Source organism: Lathyrus oleraceus, chromosome 5 (genome assembly GCF_024323335.1).
Source record: "Lathyrus oleraceus cultivar Zhongwan6 chromosome 5, CAAS_Psat_ZW6_1.0, whole genome shotgun sequence".
NCBI lineage: Eukaryota > Viridiplantae > Streptophyta > Magnoliopsida > Fabales > Fabaceae > Lathyrus > Lathyrus oleraceus.
This window is the reverse complement of record NC_066583.1, coordinates 451149986-451173332: the sequence shown is the minus strand read 5'-3', so window position 1 is coordinate 451173332 and position 23347 is coordinate 451149986. Positions and strand designations below refer to the sequence as shown.

Sequence of the window (23347 nt, the reverse complement as noted above, 5' to 3'; positions counted from 1 at the left end):
TGGAGAAGCTATAGCCTCAATCCATTTTGATACGTAGTCAACCGCTACGAGTATGTACTTGTTACCAAAAGAAGGTGGAAAAGGTCCCATGAAATCTATTCCACACACATCAAAAATTTCTACTTCTAAAATGCCTTTTTGTGGCATTTCGTCACGTCTAGATATGTTTCCTGTGCGTTGACACCTATCGCATTTCTTGACAGCGGCATGCACATCCTTCCATATGTTTGGCCAATAAAGACCAGCTTGTAGGATTTTAGAGCAGGTTTTGGATGTACTTGCGTGTCCACCATAAGGAGCGGAATGACAATGTTGGATTATACTTTCTACCTCTTGTTCAGGTATACAACGACGGAAAATACCATCGGGGCCTCTTTTGAAAAGTAAAGGGTCGTCCCAGTAATAATGTTTTATGTCATGGAAGAATCGTTTCTTTTGTTGGTAGGATAAATCAAGTGGAACCACTTCGGCGGCTAAATAATTGACAAAATTAGCGTACCTTGGTGTAACGCATACAGCCAAGGTGGTCTCTACCTGTTCATCAGCTCTATTTTCTTCCAAATTAGCTATAAGTTTATCGTACGAAAAATCATCGTTGATCGATGTTCTTTCCGGTTCCAGGTTTTCAAGTCTAGAGAGGTGATCTGCTACTACGTTTTCGGTTCCTTTTTTATCTTTGATTTCCAAATCAAATTCTTGTAGCAACAAGATCCACCTTATGAGTCTAGGTTTAGCGTCCTTTTTTGTTAAGAGGTACTTAATGGCAGCGTGATCAGTGTAAATGATTATTTTAGCTCCGACCAAGTAGGAACGAAATTTATCTAGTGCAAATATATGACGTGAAGTTTTTTATCCTTTCGTTGTCCTAAAACAGCGCCTACAGCGTAGTCACTTGCGTCACACATTACTTCGAAGGGTTCATTCCAATCAGGGGTCTGCATTATGGGCGCGGAGATCAATGCTTGTTTAAGTGTTTGAAATGCTTCTAAACATTTATTGTCGAAGATGAAGTCAGCATCTTTCATTAATAATCCGGTTAAAGGTTTAGTTATTTTAGAGAAATCTTTAATGAATCGTCGGTAAAAACTGGCATGTCCTAAGAAGCTTCGTATTTCTCTCACAGTTTTCGGAGGTTGAAGGTTTTCGATTACTTCTATTTTGGCTTTGTCTACTTCAATTCCTCTATTTGATATGATGTGTCCTAAAACAATTCCTTCTTGTACCATAAAGTGACATTTTTCCCAATTAAGTACTAGGTTTACTTTTACACATCGTTCTAGAACTCTTTCTAGGTTTTCAAGACATTCTTCGAAACTTTGCCCACATACGAAAAAGTCATCCATAAAGACTTCCATGATGTTTTCGAGAAAATCGGCGAATATTACCATCATGCACCTTTGGAAGGTTGCAGGAGCATTGCACAAGTCAAACGGCATTCGTCGATAAGCGAAGGTACCAAAAGGACATGTGAACGTTGTCTTTTCTTGGTCATCAAGATGAATTGGTATTTGGAAGAAACCTGAGTAACCGTCTAGATAGCAGAAATGAGAATGCTTGGTTAGTCGCTCTAACATCTGGTCTATGAATGGTAAAGGAAAATGATCTTTTCGGGTTGCTTTGTTTAACTTTCTGTAGTCAATGCACATTCTCCATCCCGATTCAATTCGTTTGGTTATAGTTTCTCCTTTTTCATTTTCGATCACTGTTATACCTCCTTTTTTTGGTACTACGTGTACAGGACTAACCCATTTGCTATCGGATATAGGATATATGATACCTGCCTCTAATAACTTCGTTACTTCCTTCTTCACTACCTCACTCATGATCGGGTTTAGTCTCCTTTGATGTTCCCTAGAAGTTTTACAGTCTTCTTCTAGCATGATGCGGTGCATACAAATAGAAGGACTTATCCCTTTAAGATCGGTGATGTTATATCCTAGTGCGGTTGGATATTTTCTTAAGATATGTAGGAGTTTTTCGGTTTCAAGTTTTCCTAGGTCTGCATTGACTATCACTGGTCGTTCAAGTTCTAAGTCTAGGAATTCATATCTCAGATTTTTGGGAAGTGTTTTCAGGTCGAGGGTTGGTTTCTTAAGGCATTGCGTAGGATCCGATGTTATTGCTAAACATTGGTTCAGTCTGTCTTCTACACGATAGTCGGACAAATAGTCATTTTCTAATTCTGTTTCTTTTATGCATTCATCGATGATATCCATGATGTAACATGTGTCTTCTATTGCAGGTGCTTTCAAAAATTTGGAAAGAATGAACTCAATTTTCTCTTCTCCTACTTCGAAAGTGAGTTGTCCTCGTTTTACGTCTATGATAGCACCGGCGGTTGCTAAGAAGGGTCTTCCCAATATAATGGGGGTAACTTCATCTTCTCTTATGTCCATAATTATAAAATCGGTGGGGATGTAGAATTGACCTATGCGCATGGGAACGTTTTCAAGAATTCCTACGGGATATCTAACGGAACGATCTGCTAATTGCACAGACATTTTAGTTGGTCTTGATTCTCCCATTTCAAGTTTCTTGCCTATGGACAAGGGCATAACACTGATACCGGCTCCTAAATCGCATAAAGCTTTATCTATGACAAATTTTCCTATATGACAGGGTATAGAGAAACTACCAGGATCTTTAAGTTTAGGAGGCATATTTTGGATTATTGCGCTACACTCAGCAGTGAGTGTAACGGTTTCGCTATCTTCAAGTTTCCTTTTATTAGATAAAATTTATTTTAAGAACTTAGCATATGAGGGCATCTGTGTAATAGCTTCTGTAAAAGGAATCGTGACATTTAATTGTTTCAGTAGGTCAATAAATTTTTTAAATTGACCCGCGTCTTTGGTTTTAATTAGCCTTTGAGGATAAGGGATAGGTGGTTTGTAAGGCGGCGGAGGTACATAAGGTTCATTGTTTTCTACGGTTTCCTTATTACACTCTTCCTTTTCCTTAGGTTTACTTTCTTCCTCAGTTGACTTTTTAGAGTTTTGGTTCTCAATCCTTGGGTCAGATGGTCCTTCTACCTCTGTACCACTTCATAATATAATTGCATGAGTGTGGCCTTTCGGATTAGGTTAGGGCTGTCCAGGAAATGTACCAGTTGGGGCAGCAGTGGGCGCTTATTGTTGAGCTACTTGCGAGATTTGTGTTTCCAGCATTTTGTTATGGGTAGCCAGGGCCTCCACTTTACTTGCTAGTTGTTTAATCTGTTCGCTAGTGTGTACATTCTGGTTTAAGAACTCTTTATTGGTTTGCTGTTGAGAAGCTATGAAGTTCTCCATCATGATTTCCAAATTGGATTTCCTAGGAACGTTATTGTTAAGTGTAGATGGGGTTAGCTTTTGATATCCAGGAGGTATAGCTGGAGCTTGACTGGGAGCTTGACCTAGCGCGTATAAAGCGTTGTTACTTTTATATGAGAAATTAGGATGGTTCTTCCAGTTTGAGTTATAGGTATGCGAGTAAGGATTTCCTTGAGCATAGTTCACCTGCTCTGCTTGGATTCCTGTTAGGAGTTGACAATCTGTAGGAGTGTGACCTTGAATTCCACAGACTTCGCAATTTTGAGTTACGGCAACCACGGTGGTTGGAGGTGATACATTTAAACTTTCAATTTTCTGGGCAAGAGCATCCACTTTTGCATTAACATGATCAAGGCTACTTATCTCGTACATGCCCCCTTTTGTTTGAGGTTTTTCTACCATTGTTCGGTCGCTTCCCCACTGATAATGATTTTGGGCCATGCTCTCGATAAGTTGATAAGCGTCGGTGTAAGGTTTATCCATAAGCGCACCACCGGCGGCGACGGCGTCTATTGTTAGCCTTGTGTTGTACAAGAGACCATTGTAGAAGGTGTGAATTACTAACCAGTCCTCTAAACCATGGTGTGGGCAAAGTCTCATCATGTCCTTGTATCTTTCCCATGCTTCGAAAAGAGACTCGTTGTCTTTTTGCTTAAATCCATTTATCTGGGCTCTCAACATAGCTGTTTTGCTTGGAGGAAAATATCGGGCAAGAAAGACTTTCTTCAACTCATTCCATGTGGTGACTGAGTTGGAAGGAAGAGACTGAAGCCATCTTCTAGCTTTATCTCTTAACTAGAAAGGAAAGAGACGAAGTCGAATTGCCTCTGAAGTGACACCATTAGCTTTAACAGTGTCAGCGTATTGGACAAATACGGATAAATGAAGATTTGGATCCTCGGTAGGATTTCCAGAAAATTGATTTTGTTGCACTGCCTGCAACAGCGAAGGTTTAAGTTCGAAGTTGTTCGCTTCGATTGCGGGTGGAACAATACTCGAATGCGGCTCATCTTGCGATGGAGCAGCATAATCTCGAAGAGCACGAGCTGGTTTGGCCATCGCTGGTATCGTCGAAGGAAGAAGATTTTTGAGATCAGGAATTTCGATTGGAGGAAGATTGTTTCTAGCACGATACTCCCGAATTTGTCGTAATAATCGGAGATATCGTTCAACGTCGTTGATTCGTAAGTAGTACGGTTCGCCTTGTGAGCGAGTATGTGGCATAAAAATCAACAAAAAAGAAGGGAAAAAATTGCCTTAGTCTCTACAGCGTAACAGAAGAGTTACGATATCGACTAAATAAAAGTCCCCGGCAACGGCGCCAAAAACTTGATCGCGACTTTATGAGTCTATCGGGGTATTAACTGCAAGTGCACAGTCTAATCGCGTAGTTTTAAAAGATATCGATCCCACAGGGACTTAATGAATCGATATACCGTTCTTCTAGGGTTACTGCGTAAAGCTAAGGCGGATGACACTTTAATGATTAGGGGGAAAAGTAAGACTAAATTTGGATCTAGATTAAATATCAAATAACACGGATATCGGTATGTAGTTCGTCGTAATTAGGGAATCAAATCTTTGTTGGTCTTTTTCTTAATTTTAAAATAAGTCTTTTCAGTAGACACTATTAATTAAAAGTCTTTTCCTCAAACTCTCGCTCTGTTGAATTAGACTATGACTTTATATTTTACGTACGCTTTCACTATTTCGTCAAATCTAAAATCACTTTTTGAAACTATTAGAATCTATAGAAGCTCTTTTTGAGAAAATACTAACCGTTTAAACGCCCTCGTCTCAAACTCTCGCTCTGTTGACTTAGACTATATAATTAAACTTAAATGCTTAACTCTCGTCCTCACATTTAACTTTTAAAAATAATTTTTGAAAATGATTAGAATTCAATTAACCTTAAAAATTGTTTTCGCCCTGATTTAAAGTTAATGTTCAATTTACACTGTCCAGTTAAAAGCTCAAACTGTCGTTCTATTGATTTTAACTTCTTTATGTCTTTTACTCTCGTACAAAAACCTTGGTATTAACTTTGTAAATTGAGATCAGAAAAAGAGTGACTATATCTTGAAATAAATTTAAACCAACTAAGTTTTGATTCCTTTATTCCGCTTACTTTACATACCGATATCTAAATTAATTAGCCGGACATGCTAAACACGCATAGACAATAATCATACATAAATACGTCCATATCAAACAAACAATATATATAAACAGCAGCACAGAGCATATGTAAATTAAAACAATAAATCAATTAATTAATGAACCTATAAAAATACTAGAATTCTTGGTTTTATCTCCTAGCTTCGATGCTCGAACACTCCACCACAAGTCGGTTGGATTTGTTCTTCACAATTCTCGATCAGACAGGGAAGTAAAAACAAGGAAATAAAATACTATGATCTGACATAAGGTTAGATCCAGTAAAAATTACACAATAGTTTCCGGTGCAGAAACTATCGTGAGGAAATAAATTGAATGCTTTGGAAATTAACTAGAAAAGAAAAGAAAATAAAATGCTTGGAAATTAGAATGCTGGAAAATTAGAAAGCAGGAAAAATATTGCACGGAGAAGAGATGCTCAATTGGATCTTTTGAGGTCTATTTATATTCACCAATAAAAATAACCATTTCCTCAAAAGTATCTTCAGTAGGGTTCCAAAGTGTCAACGAGTCAAGAGGAATTTTAGGGGAAAACGTCCTTCTGTTACGCACGTCAAGGCCAAAATATAGGAGTGGGGTGTGTGACGCCCGTCACACTATGTGTTACGGTCGTAACACTAGGTTTAGGGGTGTGACGCTCGGCACGTACTTGTGGCGGTCGCCACAGCCATTTTCCTTGTTTGAAAGCGTGGGCTGGGCTTTGGTGAGATGCTTTTCCTAGAAAATCCTCTTTTTGCACCCCTCTTCTTTCTTTTTCACACGTGCTTTAAATAATGATACCTGAAATAAATAAAAAGAAAATACCAAGTAATATCGAATCATATAAAATAAATTGAATCAAATAACGATATAATTTAATTAAATCAAGTCTAAAAATGTAATATAGTTTCATGTTATCACATGATTCATGAAGAGATCAAGGTTTATGTCAATGACATGATTGCTAAATCCCAAACAGAAGAAGAGCACATCACCAACCTGGAGAAACTATTCACTCGTTTGAGGAATTTTAGGTTGAGACTTAATCCTAATAAATGCACATTTGGGGTTCGACCTGGGAAGCTTTTAGGCTTTATTGTAAGCCAAAAGGGAATTGAAGTAGATCCTGACAAGGTTCGAGCCATTCAGAACATGCCTACACCAAAGACTGAGAAGGAGGTTCGTGGTTTCTTGGGGAGACTAAATTACATCGCCAGGTTTATCTCTCACCTTACTGCAACATGCAAACCATTATTCAAGCTTCTGAGGAAGAATCAAGGCGTGGAGTGGAATGAGGACTGTCAGATAGCCTTTGACAAAATCAAAGAATACTTGCAAGAGCCACCGATTCTAATGCCCTCTGCCGAAGGAAGACATCTCATCATGTATCTAACCGTGCTCGATGAATCCATGGGTTGTGTATTGGGACAACAAGATGAGACTGGTAGAAAAGAGCATGCCATCTATTATCTGAGCAAGAAATTTAATGATTGTGAGACCAGATATTCATTACTCGAGAAGACTTGTTGTGCACTCACATGGGCTGCCAAGCGTCTCAGGCAGTACATGCTAACTCACACAACTTGGCTGGTATCTAAAATGGATCTCATCAAGTACATATTTGAGAAACCAGCTCTCACTTGTAGGATTGCTCGATGGCAAATGTTGTTGTCAGACTATGATATATAATACGTTGCACAAAAAGCGATCAAGGGAAGCGTACTAGCAGACCATCTCGCTCACCAACCACTGGAGGATTACCAATCTTTGAAATTTGACTTTCCAGATGAGGACATCATGGCTGTTAAGGATGTTGAAGACTCCGAATTAGAAGAAAGCCTCAAGCCAAGAGCAGGCTGGACGCTCATGTTTGATGGTGCCTCAAATGCAATAGGCCATGGAATTAGGGCAGTGCTGATGTCTCCCAAGAATTTCCATCTACCATTCACCGCAAAGCTCTGTTTTACTTGCACAAACAACATGGCCGAGTATGAAGCTTGCATACTAGGGTTGGAAGAAACCATTGAGTTGAAGATCAAGATACTAAAAGTATTCGGGGACTCCGCTCTAGTCATACATCAGATCAGAGGCGATTGGGAAATAAGACATGCTAACCTAATTCCATACCGGGATTATGTGCTGAAGCTACTCCCAAAGTTTGACGAAATCACTTTCTCTCATATTCCTCGAGAAGAGAATCAGATGGCGGATGCCTTAGCAACTTTGGCTTCCATGTACAAATTAATATGGCCCAACCATCAGCCTCATATTGAGATTAGGCGTTTTGACGAACCTGCTCATTGCCTGACGACAGTAGAAGAGCCAGATGGTAAATCCTGGCTCTTTGATATCAAACAGTATCTGGAGAAGAGGGAGTATCCGGTAGAGGCTTCCAGCCTTGACAAAAGGACCCTCCGGAGATTGGCATCAAAATTCCTCTTGAATGGAGAGGTATTGTACAAGCAAAACTATGACATGGTTTTGTTAAGGTGTATGGACAAACATGAAGCAGATCAGCTTATGAGGGATATACACGAAGGTTCTTTCAGTACGCACGCCAATGGGCATGCCATGGCCAAGAAGATTCTAAGGGCAGGTTACTACTGGTTGACGATGGAAACCGACTGTTATCATTACCCCAGAACATGCCACAAGTGCCAAATCTATGCTGACAAAATACATGTACCGCCTACCCCGCTGAATGTCATAACATCACCTTGGCCTTTCTCTATGTGGAGCATCGACATGATTGGAATGATAGAACCCAAAGCGTCAAATGGACACAGATTTATCTTGGTGGCCATAGATTACTTTACCAAATGGGTGGAAGTCGCGTCCTACGCGAATGTCACAAAGCACGTAGTCGCCCGTTTCTTGAAAAATAACATCATATGTCGATATGGTATTCCCAACAAAATCATCACTGATAATGGGTCCAATCTCAACAACAAGACCATGGATGAATTATGCGCAACATTCAAGATCGAGCACCACAACTCATCACCCTATCGACCTAAGATGAATGGGGTTGTTGAAGCTGCAAATAAAAATATCAAGAAGATCATCCAAAAGATGGTTGTTACGTACAAGGATTGGCACGAGATGTTACCTTTTGCGTTACATGGCTATCGCACGTCGATACGAACTTCAACAGGGGAAACTCCTTATTCCTTGGTATACGGTATGGAAGCAGTTCTCCCTATAGAAGTAGAGATCCCCTCGATGAGAGTCCTGATGGAGGCTAAGCTAGACGAGGCGGAATGGGTTCAATCAAGGTATGACGAGCTCAACCTTATTGAGGAGAAACGCTTGAAAGCGTTAGGTCACGGTCAACTCTATCAGAGGCGTCTTAAAAAGGCATTCGACAAGAAAGTTCGTCCCAGGGTATTTCAAGAGGGAGATTTGGTACTGAAGAAAATCTTGCCCATTCACAAAGACTCTAGAGGGAAACGGACACCAAATTATGAAGGCCCATTTGTGGTGGTTAGAGCCTTTTCCGGAGGCGCTCTAATCCTAGCAACTATGGACGGTAATGAGTTGCCGCTTCCCACCAACGTTGATGCTGTTAAAAAGTACTTCGCCTAAACAAGTGGAATAATAAAAGCCGCTAAATCGAAAACCTGAAAGAGCGATTTAGGCAAAAAAATGGCTATCCCGGTGGATCGAAAACCCGAAAGGGTGATCCAGGCAAAAATTAGGGATAAAAATAAAAGAATTCGACCTGCTGAGTTGAAAACCCAAAAGGGCGACTCAGGCAAAATGGGTATCCCGGTGGATCGAAAACCCGAAAGGGCGGTCCAGGCAAAAGTTAGGGATTAATTCCAAGGCAAAAAGTTGTACTTACGGACATCTGACATACCCTTGAAGACAAAGAATTAGTCTACCTCACTTTTCAAAAGCAAAGTGCTTGGGCTATCAAAGACATAAGGATCATAGCAGTGTGGAAACTCAATAAGAACTCAATTCTCATTGTCATTTTGTTTCTATGCACAGCAATTACCTCATTAAGGAATTGCGTCTTTATGTACAATCACCCATTTAAGGGTCAAATCAATAAAAGAGATTTTTTCTCAACAAAGTGTGCCCAAATCATTTTTTATTTTATCTGTTTGTTTGCAAAGAACCTTTTGTTTTTTATAAACATCACTTTTTAAAAACTATTGGAGAAAATAAAACGCATATTTTAATAAAGTGGTAAAATTGCTTTTGAAACAGTAAGTGGACGAATCCTTTAGTCCCCAAGATTCACTCTTGTCTTTCATAAAGGTGCAGGACTGATTGCAGACGGTTATGTTCCTTTCAACTACTGATTCATACCTCTCATAAATGTACTCATGGTATAGCCATACCGGGGCAAGGCTCCACCACATTTCCAACAGAAACATTGATAAATCATGGACGGAGTATCGCGTGTTGAAAAGTCTGAACCTTTTGATGACTCGGAATAACCCAAATATATTCCCAAAACTACCTAGCAGGGGCATTAAAATTTGATCTCCATCGATCGCCCCAATGATAAAAAATCCATACCATTGGCATCATACCTCAAAGCGAAATGTCTTAACCGGGGCATATCCAATTACCCAGTTGCATTCCTACATGCATCATAGGCATCATTTCATGCATAATTTCCTGCCAAACAAGGAAATTCAAAAAAAAACAGTCATATCAATCATCAACATACTCATGCATAACACTCCCACAAAATGGGAATTTCAGCAAAATAAAAATCATTCGCATTCCTACAGCCAAATATCCCCAACAAAATTGCATACTTGCATAAGTCTCATGCATCATCCCATGCATGGTATTCCCACCTAAAGTGGAACATCATACGAGAATCAAACATAAAATATCAGGATCCAAGGTCATTCATGTGTATATTTGAGATATTCCTCATTTCCAAATGAAGTTATTACCTTGCATATGCTCATGGGATTATATCTCACAAAATCGTTTTTCAACTTTTTAATAATGATATTCCCAGCATTTTTCTTTACAGTCATTGCTCCCCAAGCAGAGGTTGCCCTAAAAAGTCTCTTATGAGCTTTTTCCCCTGCAGAGCATTTCTAGTAAATCTCCCTCAAAAGGAGTCTTTTCAAAAATTTCCCCAACAGACGAATATTTGAGATACTGCTTCATTTATCTGAAGAATCTCATTCATCTGTTCGAGATACTGCTTCATTTATCTGAAGAATCTCACTTTTACTGTTTGAGATGCTGCTTCATCAATATGAAGAGTCTCATTTCAGATATTTTTTTAGAGATACTGCTCTAAGTATCCTTAGAGAGTCTTAGATTCAATTAAGGTATTTTTCCTTTGCTGGAATATTTTAATTCTATCATATAAGATGTTGTTTCGACCCGATACAGAGAATCTCACTTTTTACTGTTTGAGATGCTGCTTCATCAATATGAAGAGTCTCATTTCAGATTTTTTTAGAGATACTGCTCTAATATCCTCAGAGAGTCTTAGATTCAATTGAAGTATTTTTCCCTTGCTGGAATATTTTAATTCTATCATATAAGATGTTATTTCGACTCGATACGGAGAATCTCATTTTTACTGTTTGAGATGTTGCTTCATCAATGAAGAGTCTCATTTCAGATTTTTTTTAGGGATACTGCTCTAATATCCTCGGAAAGTCTTAGATTCAATTAAGGTATCATTCCCTTGCTCGGAATATCTTAATTCTATCATATAAGATGTTGTTTCGACCCGATACAAAGAATCTCATTTTTACTATTTGAGATGCTGCTTCATCGATATGAAGAGTCTCATGCCAGATTTTCTTTATACTGCTCTAGCATCTTGAAAAATTTTGAGTTTTAGCTAGGGATGTCATTCCATTGCTAACATATCTCGACTGTGACGTCCAAGATATTGTTCGGACGACTCCTAGAAAGTCTTGACTGTTTCATTTTACTGTGGGATGATGTCTTTTGCCATTTCTCACCGCATTTTCTTCCTGTATTTTCTTCCTTTCATTTCCTAGGACAAAATTTGGGTCTTCTTGTCTTTAATTATCTCCCACCGTGAATGCGTAAAGACTGTTGTCATTATCACTTACCAGTTCGAGGTAATTAAATAGGGGCAGCTGTTATACCCCAATTTTGTCCGACCGTTTGTGGTTTATCCATGAGATCTCTTTGTTTCAAAGACCCATTTGCATAAGTGTGTTCATAATCTAAAATGTGGTTTGAATCTTTTTACATTACTAATCCAAAACCTATTTTTTTTTATTAGTAAGCATTAAGGGCCATGTTATTATTTCTATGATCACTATTTACTAGTCCATTTACACATCCCAAATATTTATGCCAAGTTCTAAGTTCTTCATAGGTTCCCAAATTAAATTTGCATTTTTTTGAGGCATGTATGTGTTTGTTTTTAAATTAAAGTACCATATTTAGATTTTTGTGTTTAAGTTAGAATTGTGTTGTTTTTAAATTAAATCACTATAGTTGGTTTCTTTGTACTTAAGTTAGAATTGTGTTGTTTTTTTAAATTAAATCACTATATTTAGTTTCTTTGTACCTAAGTTAGAATATGTGTTGTTTTTTAAATTAAAAGTCCCATATTTAGATTTTTGTGTTTAAATTAGAATATGTGTTGTTTTTTAAATTGAAAGTCCCATATTTAGATTTTTGTGTGTTTAAATTAGAATATGTGTTTGTTTTTAAATTAAAAGTTCCATATTTAGATTTTTGTGTTTAAGATAGAATTATGTTGCTTTTTAAATTAAATCACTATATTAGTTAAAAATGTGTTGTTTTTAAAAGTTGAAATTGATTAGCATAAATAAATATTGAGTTAAATTTTGAAAGCTTAAAAGGTAATTACATAATTAAAATTTAATTCAATAAGTTCCAAATAATCCAAACACCCATTTTGTCTAAAAAAACTAAACTAAGTAATTACAGTGAAAAAATTGCTACAGATGGAAGCAAGTTCCTAATAATCAAAAACCAAGTTGCTAGGTTGAAAACTCCCAAGACCAGCGCGCCTCCAAGTGTGCTTTCGTACAACCACTTTTCCATTCCATCAAAGTCTCTTCAGAGTTGTAATTTGCAGAGAACAAAAACATTTTATTTAAAAAGCACTTTTCAAAAGCACTTAGAGAACTGAAAAACAACTAAAAAATTACTCAGATTAAAACTTTATCCATAAGGTTAACCTAAACATCCAAAAAGCACTTTTGACATTAGCTTAAAACAGAACAAACCAAATCCCACATAATATGGGATGAGAAATTCAAAAAGCAAGGAGTTTCTTAAAGACTTAATCTTGTCTTCATAAACGATTCAGAGGAGAAGTTAACAAGATACACAGAGAAAAGATATTTTTTCAAAAAAAACCCCACACGAACACAACAGCAAACACAGCAAGAACAGCAGCAACAGAGCAAAAGATTTTCTCAAAAAAAAACCTAAACAAAAACACGAGAACAGAGCAATCCTTTTTCACATAACAGCAAGATTTCGAAAAAACATAAAAACTTTAAACAGAGAAATTTCCGGGAATCCCAGAAAGTGAATCAAAACCCATTTTCGCCAAGAACATCCCACAGAGCATGTCAAACAAAAACAGTGAACCCTCAAAAGGAGATCTAACTTACCTCATTGAAGAATCGCTTGAAAACCCTTGCCGGAATTCGAAAGATCTCGCCAACCCGGAAATTTTCAGAACTTCTGATTTGGTAGGCTTTCTCTGATTTTACATGATTTTTTTACTTTATGCGCTTTTGAGGTTGTTTCTTCGATTGATTGTGGTTTGCATGTTGTTTTCGTTGTTGCTTGCCATGAATCCGTGAGAGAGAGAGAGAGAGAGAGAGAGAGAGAGAGAGAGAGAGAGAGAGAGAGAGAGAGAGAGAGAGAGAGAGAGAGAGAGAGAGAGAGAGAGAGAGAGAGAGAGAGAGAGAGAGAGAGAGAGAGAGAGAGAGAGAGAGAGAGAGAGAGAGGGGGGAGGTTTAGGAACTTAGTTTTGATTTTTGAAGATTTGTGCATTTACTTTGATTAGGAGTAGATTAGTGGTTATTGATGGTGGCAACCTTCACTCAGTCCAAGGCCGATACAAGTTTCCACACTTCATTTTAATTCATTTCCTTTAATCCTTTCACGTGGCCATGGAAATTGGAAGAGATGCCTTTTCATTCTCAGCGGATTCCCCTAAGTGAGAAAGACTTGGTTAAGATCCAAGTTAGGGTTCCAGTTGAACCGAGTTGGACGGCGCCCCTTGGGCCTCCTAGGTTTCGGCCCACCTGTTTTCTCTTCTCCTTTACTGTTGTTTTGTGCCCTAATGGGCTTCAGATGTCTTCATGGCCCATCTGTTTTTGATATAGTTCCCTTATTTCTTTTTATTAGCATATGATTAATTGTTAGATATTTGATTTAAACATAATTTTATTTATTAATTAAAACTTTGTTATTATAATCATCTAATATCAATTATATAATTTACTACTATTTAATTAATTAATTAAGTTTACTATCATTATCACCATTTATTAGTTAAATATAAGTAATTATTTTTTTATGAGAATTGTGTGCCACCACTTTGGTTTATTTATTTTATTCTTTTTTGTAAAAAATAATTATAATTATACTATTGTTAATATTATTTATTTTATTTTTGAAATTAATTATACTATTGTTAATATTATATATATATATATATATATATATATATATATATATATATATATATATATATATATATATATATATATATATATATATATATATATATATAGTAAATATGTAATTATTACTATTATTATTATTATTTCTTTTTTAAAGTAAATACACAATTATATGGTTGTTATCATTATTAATATTTAATTATCTGGTTATATTCATTTTATTATTACTACTTATTATTTAATTAAAATAAAATAATTCGTTAAACATTTAGTTAATTAATTGATTATAGAATCACAAATGACCTTCATAATTTAGATGTTTATTTATCTTAAGGAGTGTATGTGCATGATTATTCTTTATCTATTCGTTTATATAGAACCTTGAGTATACACGAAGAGATATGTTATAATTGTGACAAAATTCCGTCGCTTTCATCGATTTTAAAATAATCCGAGCCGATTTCAAAATAAATCATATACTTCTCGATTCAAAGTCGAGCCCGTTTTCAAAATACCTCTGTAAGTCTATTGCTTGTAAAAGCATCGCCATCAACCTCACATGGCTTACTCTTGGACCTTCTTACAATGAGACCTATTCGGTTTTAATTAATCGATTAAATGGATTATTCACCAAATAAGTTCAATTCATTCACAAGAATGCAATTTTAAAACCTCGATCCGACATCGAAAGTTAAATTAAAATACTTAATCACATCTAAACCACACTTCATTTGAAAATGAAAAGGGGGATTGTTTTGAGTTTTCAACTCCTCTCCTCGATTATTTGAATACGAGTTTTCTTACTCGGTTAGTCAAATGGTCGTCATTTCTAATTCATTTAAGTACAAACAAATCAAATCCTTTTATAACAAGAAATCAAAAGGGAGATAACTTTGAGTCTTCAATTTTTTCTCCTCGACTATTTGAATACAAGTTCTCTTACTTGGTTAGTCAAATAATTGTCGTTCCTCTACAAACTTCCAAATCTCGATTAAATCAAAACACTTTCATGACAATGAAATAAAAAAGGAGATGACCTTGAGTTTTCAACTTCTCTCCTCAATTGTTTGAATACGAGTTCTCTTACTCGGTCAGTCGAACAATTGTCATCTTTCCACCAACTTATATCATAAGTCAAATCATTCTCAATCAAAACTATACGAAAAGGGAGATGGTCTTGAGTTTTCAATTCCTCTTCTCAAATGCTTGGATATGAGTTGTCTTACTCAGCCATTTGAGTACTTGTCGTTTATTCTAAAATACGTCAACCATATACAACCTTATTTTCATAAATATTCAGATGAAACAGAAAGCGATCTAGAGTCTTCTATTCCTTTTCCGGTTATTAGGATATGAGTTATCTTACTCGATTATCCGAGTATTCGTTATCCGCCCAAAACACCTTAACTATTATCAGATATTTCCTATAATTAAGGATGAAAAAGAAAGTGGTCTAGAGTCTTCTATTCCCTTTCCCGACTGTTAGGATACGAGTTGTCTTACTCGACTATCCGAGTAATCGTCATCCAAACAAAAACATCTCAACCAATCAAAAACATCCAACATATTAATCCAACCTATCACCCTCGTGTGACCAAAACTATTTTAAAAAAGAACACCATTTAATCCTTTCTAGTGCGCATAGAAAACTAGTGCTTAAGCCTCCGCCGAGAGTAGACAAGCCAGCGTTTAGCCTTTAGGATGCGATCTAAACAGTTGTTCATTAAAAAACACCTACCAACCGTAGTTCCCCGAACTACGAATGCTCTGATTTCCTTATTGCACTATAAGGATACGTAGGCAGAAGATTGCGGTATCTTCGCGAGCACACTAATAAAAAAAAACCTCCCCTTTTCCCTTTCTGAGGTTCTCATCCATTTCTATTCCCAATATATTTTATAACCCAAAGATAACAAACAAACATAAATTAACACTCGAAACGCACATTAGAACTAAAAGGTTCCCGCTGAGTACAACGGACGTAAGGGGTGCTAATACCTTCCCCTTACGTAATCCACTCCCGAACCCGAATATGGTTGCGACGACCATTATTCCATTTCCTAAAGGTTTTATCGATATTTTCCTATCCCTTCATTGGGATGAATAAAGTTCGGTGGCGACTTTGTTCGAACGTAATTTTTTCCGCGACGATCGCGAGGAATCGTATTTTTCGAGATGCGACACTAATAGACAAGGTTGATTTGACTTTGTCAAGTTAATATTATTGGATTTAGGGGATTGATGGAATGTACATTCCATATCCCAAAATGAATGAATAATATTAATTTGGTAAAAGTCCTCATTTGACCAATTTGTGATCTCATTCATCCCTTTCCCTCTTCATCTAATTCCCCTTCTTCATCCATTCATTTTCAATTGGCCAATGACATCTCAAAGTCCTAATGCTAGTTGATTGAAAGATTAACATGAGTATGAATGAGATTAGACCACACCTTTGCATATTTTTTGTGTGTGGTATGTTTAATGAGCATAGTTCTCAATGCTATGTCTCTAACATGCATTAACACCAAAAGTTTATTGCCCGGCCTCAAATAGTTGTGACTTCTACATAAGTCCAATTACGATTGCTTAACATAGCGCTAAGTTTGTGACACAAAAGGCATAAGCATTCTAGTTAGTGAGATTGTAAGTCTCCCCTCTTACATGGTATTGTGTGGAAACTTGGCCTTCTTTCCTTCCTTTGGAAGATGTTTTGGTTCAAGGATCCATGCTTGTGGCAAGTGGGTTAAGTGTTCTCCAAAGAATGTCTTGAAATCAAAAGCAAAACAAAACTAACTATTAACTTACTAACCATTAACTTTTACTTTCAAGCTTTTACTTTAAATGCAATTTACTTTTATCGTTCTATTATCATTTGTCATTGTACATATCATTCTAATTGTTTATGTTTATGCAATTTTCACTTTGTCCACTAGGACCATATTGTGTGATATACTTTGTTGCTTTGTTTGTTTGATTGGTCTTTGATCATTAATGCACATAATAATAACAAAAACCCTAAAAGACAATTTGAGTGGACTGTTGTTTTGATCTCCCCAATTGGACTTAGAATTTAGGCAACATTCCTTTGCTAATGGACTTAGCCAATGCCAATTTGTTGAAGAACCAAGAACTTGCAAGTTTGAATTCATCTGATACATCATTCTAGATCTCTCCAGATGCATCTGCAACATTGATCCTTGTTAAGCTGTTATGTTGAACCTGTGACTTGTGGAATTCATCTGCTACATAGGCTATTCTAAAGAAGATCATTGAAGTGGATAAGCTTGGATGAGGCCATCTTTATTTGATGCCTTTGCTCTTCAAGATTGATATAATTGTGCACTTGTGTGTTGCTTGATTCCAAAAAGTCCAAGGGAACTCTCGGTTTCTATTGACATACTTGTCTATTGGATTGCTCCCATTTGGTCAGATCTTTTCAACTTTAAACTTTTAAATTTCTTGTATCTAGGGTAGTCTCTTAATCTTATCCTCATTTATTTAATTTCAAAATCTCTCCCTCCATTTTCAAAACCTTCTTTGTGTGAACTATTTTGTTTAAACTTAGACCATTTCACAAAAAGATAGAAACTTTGGCCTTATGCCATTACATTTTCAAACTTACTTTCTTAAATCAAACTTGTAAGTAAACTTAACTATACTTGACTTAAACTTTCAAAAATCCAAAAGGAACTAACTCATCCAAACCATTTTAGGCCTTTGTGCCTTTCAAACTTAATTTTTGTTAAAAACCAACATACTCACTTTGGAATTTCTAGCACGAACTACGAGGTTTTGATCCCTCATTTACATGTTGGTACGTAGGCACAAGACCGAAGGTCTTGTCAAATACAAAAATATAATTAATCAATTCTTTTCTCATCCCCTCATTATATTTGTCTGTAAACATCACTTTGTACAAAATACATATGCACACAAAAAGGGCTCCCTATTAGTACCAAGGATACTTTGGGTGCTAACACCTTCCCTCTGTGTAACCAACCCCCTTACCTGTGATCTCTGATTTTTATTAGTTTTTATTTGAAAACTTCTTACTATTTGGGTTTTGTTCGCATTTTTTCCCTTTTCCCTTGGAAACAATAAAATCGCGGTGGCGACTCTTGTTAATTGATCTTTAGCTTGTCAATAGCTTAATGATCATGAATTTCCCGCTACACTATTTTGCAAGCAGCTCACAGTGCAGTCATGCCAACATTCCAGACAAGGACCTCATAGTAGGCTAATCATACACATAATAAGGATTTATCATGATCAAGCAAAAATCAACAATTTTGACTGGAAAAAGGAATTCCAACTAACAGTTAATACTAACTGAGCTTAACTACTAACATTCCCACTTACTGGAAATCAACTAACTATTTTTTGTTTTCTTCTCTTAACTAACTGAAAACCGAAATATGACTAACATTTAACCGAATCATATAACTAACTTCTAACAGAAGCAGAACTTGATGGCTATAACTAACTTTCTCACTAAAATCACCTCCTAACTAACTCTAAAACTGATTTCTTCATTTGTAACTAACAGGGTAGTTTGAGTTGAATTTCAATCTCATTTTATTGAAATTTCACAATAGTTTTTGAAACCTATAAATAGAGGCATACACGTTGCAGATTGGCCATTGGTTCGCGACTCATTCAACATACACACATCCAGAAATCATAGAACTCACAGAAAATTTCAATCCCTCTTATTCATACCTTTCTCACACGATTGTATTAGAAGAAGGCGGAGAATAAGTGTAGATAAAAGAGAGTAGAATAGGAAAAAAGGTGCAGAAGAGAGAAGGAGAAGAAGAAGGTTTACCTGATCTCCGGTGCCACCGTGTCTTCATCGCTGGTGAGTACGTGGCTTTTGATATTGTTTGCTTCATTCTTGATCTCAAGATGTAGGTTTCATTTTAAGGAGTATAGGCCCTAACCTTTGATATGTCGATTCAAGGTCTTGAGAATTTAATTTCGTGTTTTACCGGTTAGGGTTCTTAGATTATTTCGCTCGATTGGAGTAAACCAAAGAAAATTAGATTGCTTCATGGTTATTTTCAGACTCAGGGCAGGGATAGGGCTCGGGTAGGGCTCTTGTTTGGTGTTTAGGTTTTCCTCCGCCACCGGAGATGGTTTGCCGACGTGGCGGAGGGGATAACGTTGGTTTGGCTTTTTTTGATTGGGAGGAGAGAGGAGATGTATCGTCTTTATTTCATTGGCTTAAATCATCTATTTTTCCACTCTTCATGCACTAAGTATCAGTGGACCCTTCATTGCCTTTGACCATGCAATCAATGCCAACTTCCTTTCCTTGTTATCCGTTGCACAGTAAATGTAGGTGGCAGTCCCTACATGTGTCGGAAAATTTGGTCAGCATGCAGACCATTAACGTTTCACATGGTCATTGGATTCAATTCAGGAATGGGCTTTCTATGTTAGGCTTTGCATTATGCGTCGTTTCCCTGCTTCGACTACTAATACACCCCCACTGCTTTATATCATTAGAATGGGTCTTCACTTTCTGAATGCATCATGGGCCCAGTCCTGGTTCCTCTCTTGGGCTTGTTTGTTTTGTTATTTAGGTTTGGATCATAATCATTTAGTAATTAGGTTCAATTAGTAATTAAGGATTAAATTAGTGTTTAGTTAATTAGATTCATTAAGTTAAGGTTAGATTAGTGTAATTAGGAATTAATTCTTGATTAATTAATAGTAACTAGATTTTTTTAGAAATATTTTGAGTAGTTAATTAGATTTAGAAATTAGGGATTAATTGAATTTAGATGTTTTTTTAGATTTTTTTAGAATAATTAGATATTTTTAGATTTTAATTGATTTTAATTGATTTTCATGAGTAAAAAATTAATACAATGTCAATATTTTTTGAAATGACCATTTTGCCCCTTTAGGTTTTTTTTTTGCCATTTTAGCCATATATGTACTTGTTCCTTTAGAACTAGATCTTGACATAGATTTAAATAGTTTTAATCAAGTTCTGATTAACAAATGCATGCTCCCTTAGGAATAGCTTGTGGATATAATTTTAAACCTTAGATTAGGTTAACTAGTCATTCTCAAGCCAACTCAAACCTCTGATTCAAGTTGATCAAAAGTAATTTTGATCAATTAAATCCTTTGATCTTGTATAATCCCACAATCTATTCAAGTGATCAAAAGACCTTTGATCACTTGATAAGACTCTTTCTGCAAATTGTGGATCTCAAGGCCTCAAGTCAAACTCTCAATCAAGGCATCTCAGTCATACCAAGCATTGGATCATACAAGGCACATCAAACGTGGTTCTTCAAGAGCTAGTTAATAAAGGTTAAAATTGTGTGGCATGAGCCTTAAGAAATAAAGAAAGGTGGGAGTGGAGAATTCTTATCCTCATTTTGAATATCTTTGGGTACGGAACTAATGACCCAGTTGCTCATTGTATTCACATTTATTCATAGACTTTAGCACTATTCAAATCGTATAATTGACAAGTCTGTCTCTCTCTAGCAAGCAATATCAACATAAGGAAAAACAAAGATTTTTCTCCAACAACTTGAGCGTTATGATGAGAATCATATGCCACGAGCCTTAAGTAGTAAAGAAGGGATAATAGTGGAGAATTCTTATCCTCATTCTGAATATCTTTGGGTATGGGACAAATGTCCTAGTTGTTCATCGTATTCACCATTACTCATAGACTTTAGTATGGTTCTTATTAAACAATTGTCAAGCACTCTTCATATTCCATTCAATCAATCATTTCTTTTGCCTCAATCATCTTGTTGTCAACCCTAGTGGGTTGAACTACGAAAGCTCTAACTTTCTCATTTCACTGTGAGAATACGTAGGCAGGAAAATTCAAATTCTGTGAGCTACCTTATTTGATAATCCTACCTTATTTATTAACTATTCATTCTTCATCAAGAAATACCATCTTTTTGAGATCGAATATATTTTTCCTTGGATTCCATTCATATCCTTTTAGGATGATTTAATCAAAGTCCACCTTGTGAACCAAGAGTTGTTTCGCTTGTACCCAAACATTTAATTCTCTCTGTTCTTGGTTATGACAGGAGTGGGTATGCGTAGGTACCTCCCCATCCTAGTCTATACCTCTTTTACTCTTCGGTTCAGGATTTATTCCTTCATGGATCCAATATACCATTGTTCTTTGATCTCAATTTGTTTATTCCCTAGCAAGTGATATGTTTTCCCTTGTATCCAAACAATACCTCCTTGCGGGTCCCAATACCCATCCTTTTAGGACATTTGTCCATCTTGTGAACCAAGAGATGTTTACCTTGATGCCAAACACCTAATTCACCCTTTTTGGTAAGACAATACAATGGATGTGCATAGGTCCCTCCACATCTTAGTCTGTACCTTTTTACTCTTGGGTTCAAAGCCAGTTTGCCTTTATGAGTTCCCATGTGGCCATTATGTTGGTACAAGTATATTGTTCATCACTGCAATCATATCCTTGAAATTGTTGTCTTGTTAGTCCTAGTTGCTTAGACAAACACTTCCTTGTCTTTCATGATCCATTATTTACCTTCGATCATAAACACTCACCCCGGTGACATATTGTTTCTTTGATACCGAAATACAATTTTCTTTGGAATTCCATATATACCCTTTTAGGACACTTGTCCACCTTTGTGCCAATAGATGTTTGTGTTGTGAAACCAAACACCTAATTCATTCTTTTGGTCATGACAATACAGTGGGTATGCCTATGTCCCTCCACATCTTAGTTTTCCAACTTTACGCTTAGGTTGCAGATGTTATTTCTCCTATGGATTCCAATATACCCTTAACCTTTGGTTCCAAATTATACCTTTTCAGTCACTTTTTACCAAATCCTTCACTTTTGTGACTTTGTTCATTCATTCTGTTCATCTCCATGATGCATTCATATACTGCATTCATTCAATTCATGTGAAATACCTTATTTTTTGAGTCAAATACACTATCTCTTTGAGCTCCATCTTGTGTCAGCTTGTGAACCAAGAGATGTTTGCCTTGATGCCAAACACTTAATTCCTGGTTTTTGGTTATAACAATACAGTGGGTATGCGTAGATCCCTCCACGTCTTAGTCTATACCAATTTTACTCTTGGGTTCAATTTTCACCCCTTTTTGGAGTTCAAATCATATAATCCTTTGGTTCAGACCATACCTTTATCACAAATTCTTTTCATCTCCCACCAATAGTTTTATGAACTACATAGCTCTGAATTCCTTATTGCGTTATAAGGATACGTAGGCATAAGGACCTCAATCCTTTCCGAGCACTTTATTTATTCTTTTTCTTTTCCCTTATTCTTTCGCGAGTAATATTCAGATATCACACTCATTCGAGCAAGAACAATTAAAACGGTTCCCATGGAGTACTGTTGATGTTATGGGTGCTAATACCTTCCCCTTGCATAACCGACTTCCTTACCCATTATTCTCTTTCTCCCGGGTTTTATCGATGTTTTCCATTTCCTTCAGGAATAAATAAAGTTCGATGGCGACTCTGTTGTATGATGGAGCATACGATGCGTTCGGGTATATTTCTGCTAGCTTCAGTTGGGGATACTCGGCTACTTGGAGTATTTCCTAGTTGCTGAAAGGAGTCGAGCCTGGCTTGGGTTGTTTTCGCTTGTTATAGGTGTTTATCTTTATTACTTTACTCGCTTTATATTATTCATCATTTATTTTATCGCCTTACATTTTTTGCATATTCTATCATATTGGATATCTATATATGTTGTTGTTGGGTTGGGGTTGATGCTACATGAGTGAAGCTCTATACCCGAGCTTAGTATACACACATGATAGATTCGTGGATAGTCGTGTACACATGTGTTTCGCGCGTTGGGTTGTCACAAGAGCCACACCCAGACTAGATTCACTTGGAAGTACTTTTGTCCTGCGAGTATTCACTATGGCGGGGTATTTTCATTTCAAATCGATGGCTCTGGGAGACCTTCTAGAGATCACCTTGGAGCATAGTCCATACATGTGAGAGGGATATGGGTTTTTCTTGCAGGAAACCATAGACTCTATATACCATGGTTCTCATATTGTGTCGAACCTTTGAACTTACAGTAAACAACATGTTCATATTATTTAAGATGTATCAGAACTTTGGATTTATATGATCCATATCATCCCATCATACATTATCATCACATCATGATAAAATTCTGGCATATGCATTTTCCAAGAATCCAAGAGCCACGTTTA

General features: G+C 36.6%; 1 non-coding gene across 1 annotated transcript; it reads left to right on the top strand.

Annotated features, from left to right (window-relative positions):
- Positions 1-3885: 3885 nt before the first annotated feature.
- On the top strand, positions 3886-3992 carry LOC127089013 (small nucleolar RNA R71). The gene has a single exon (XR_007790794.1). It is a non-coding gene; the product is annotated as a small nucleolar RNA R71 (small nucleolar RNA).
- The last annotated feature ends 19355 nt before the right edge of the window (positions 3993-23347 follow it).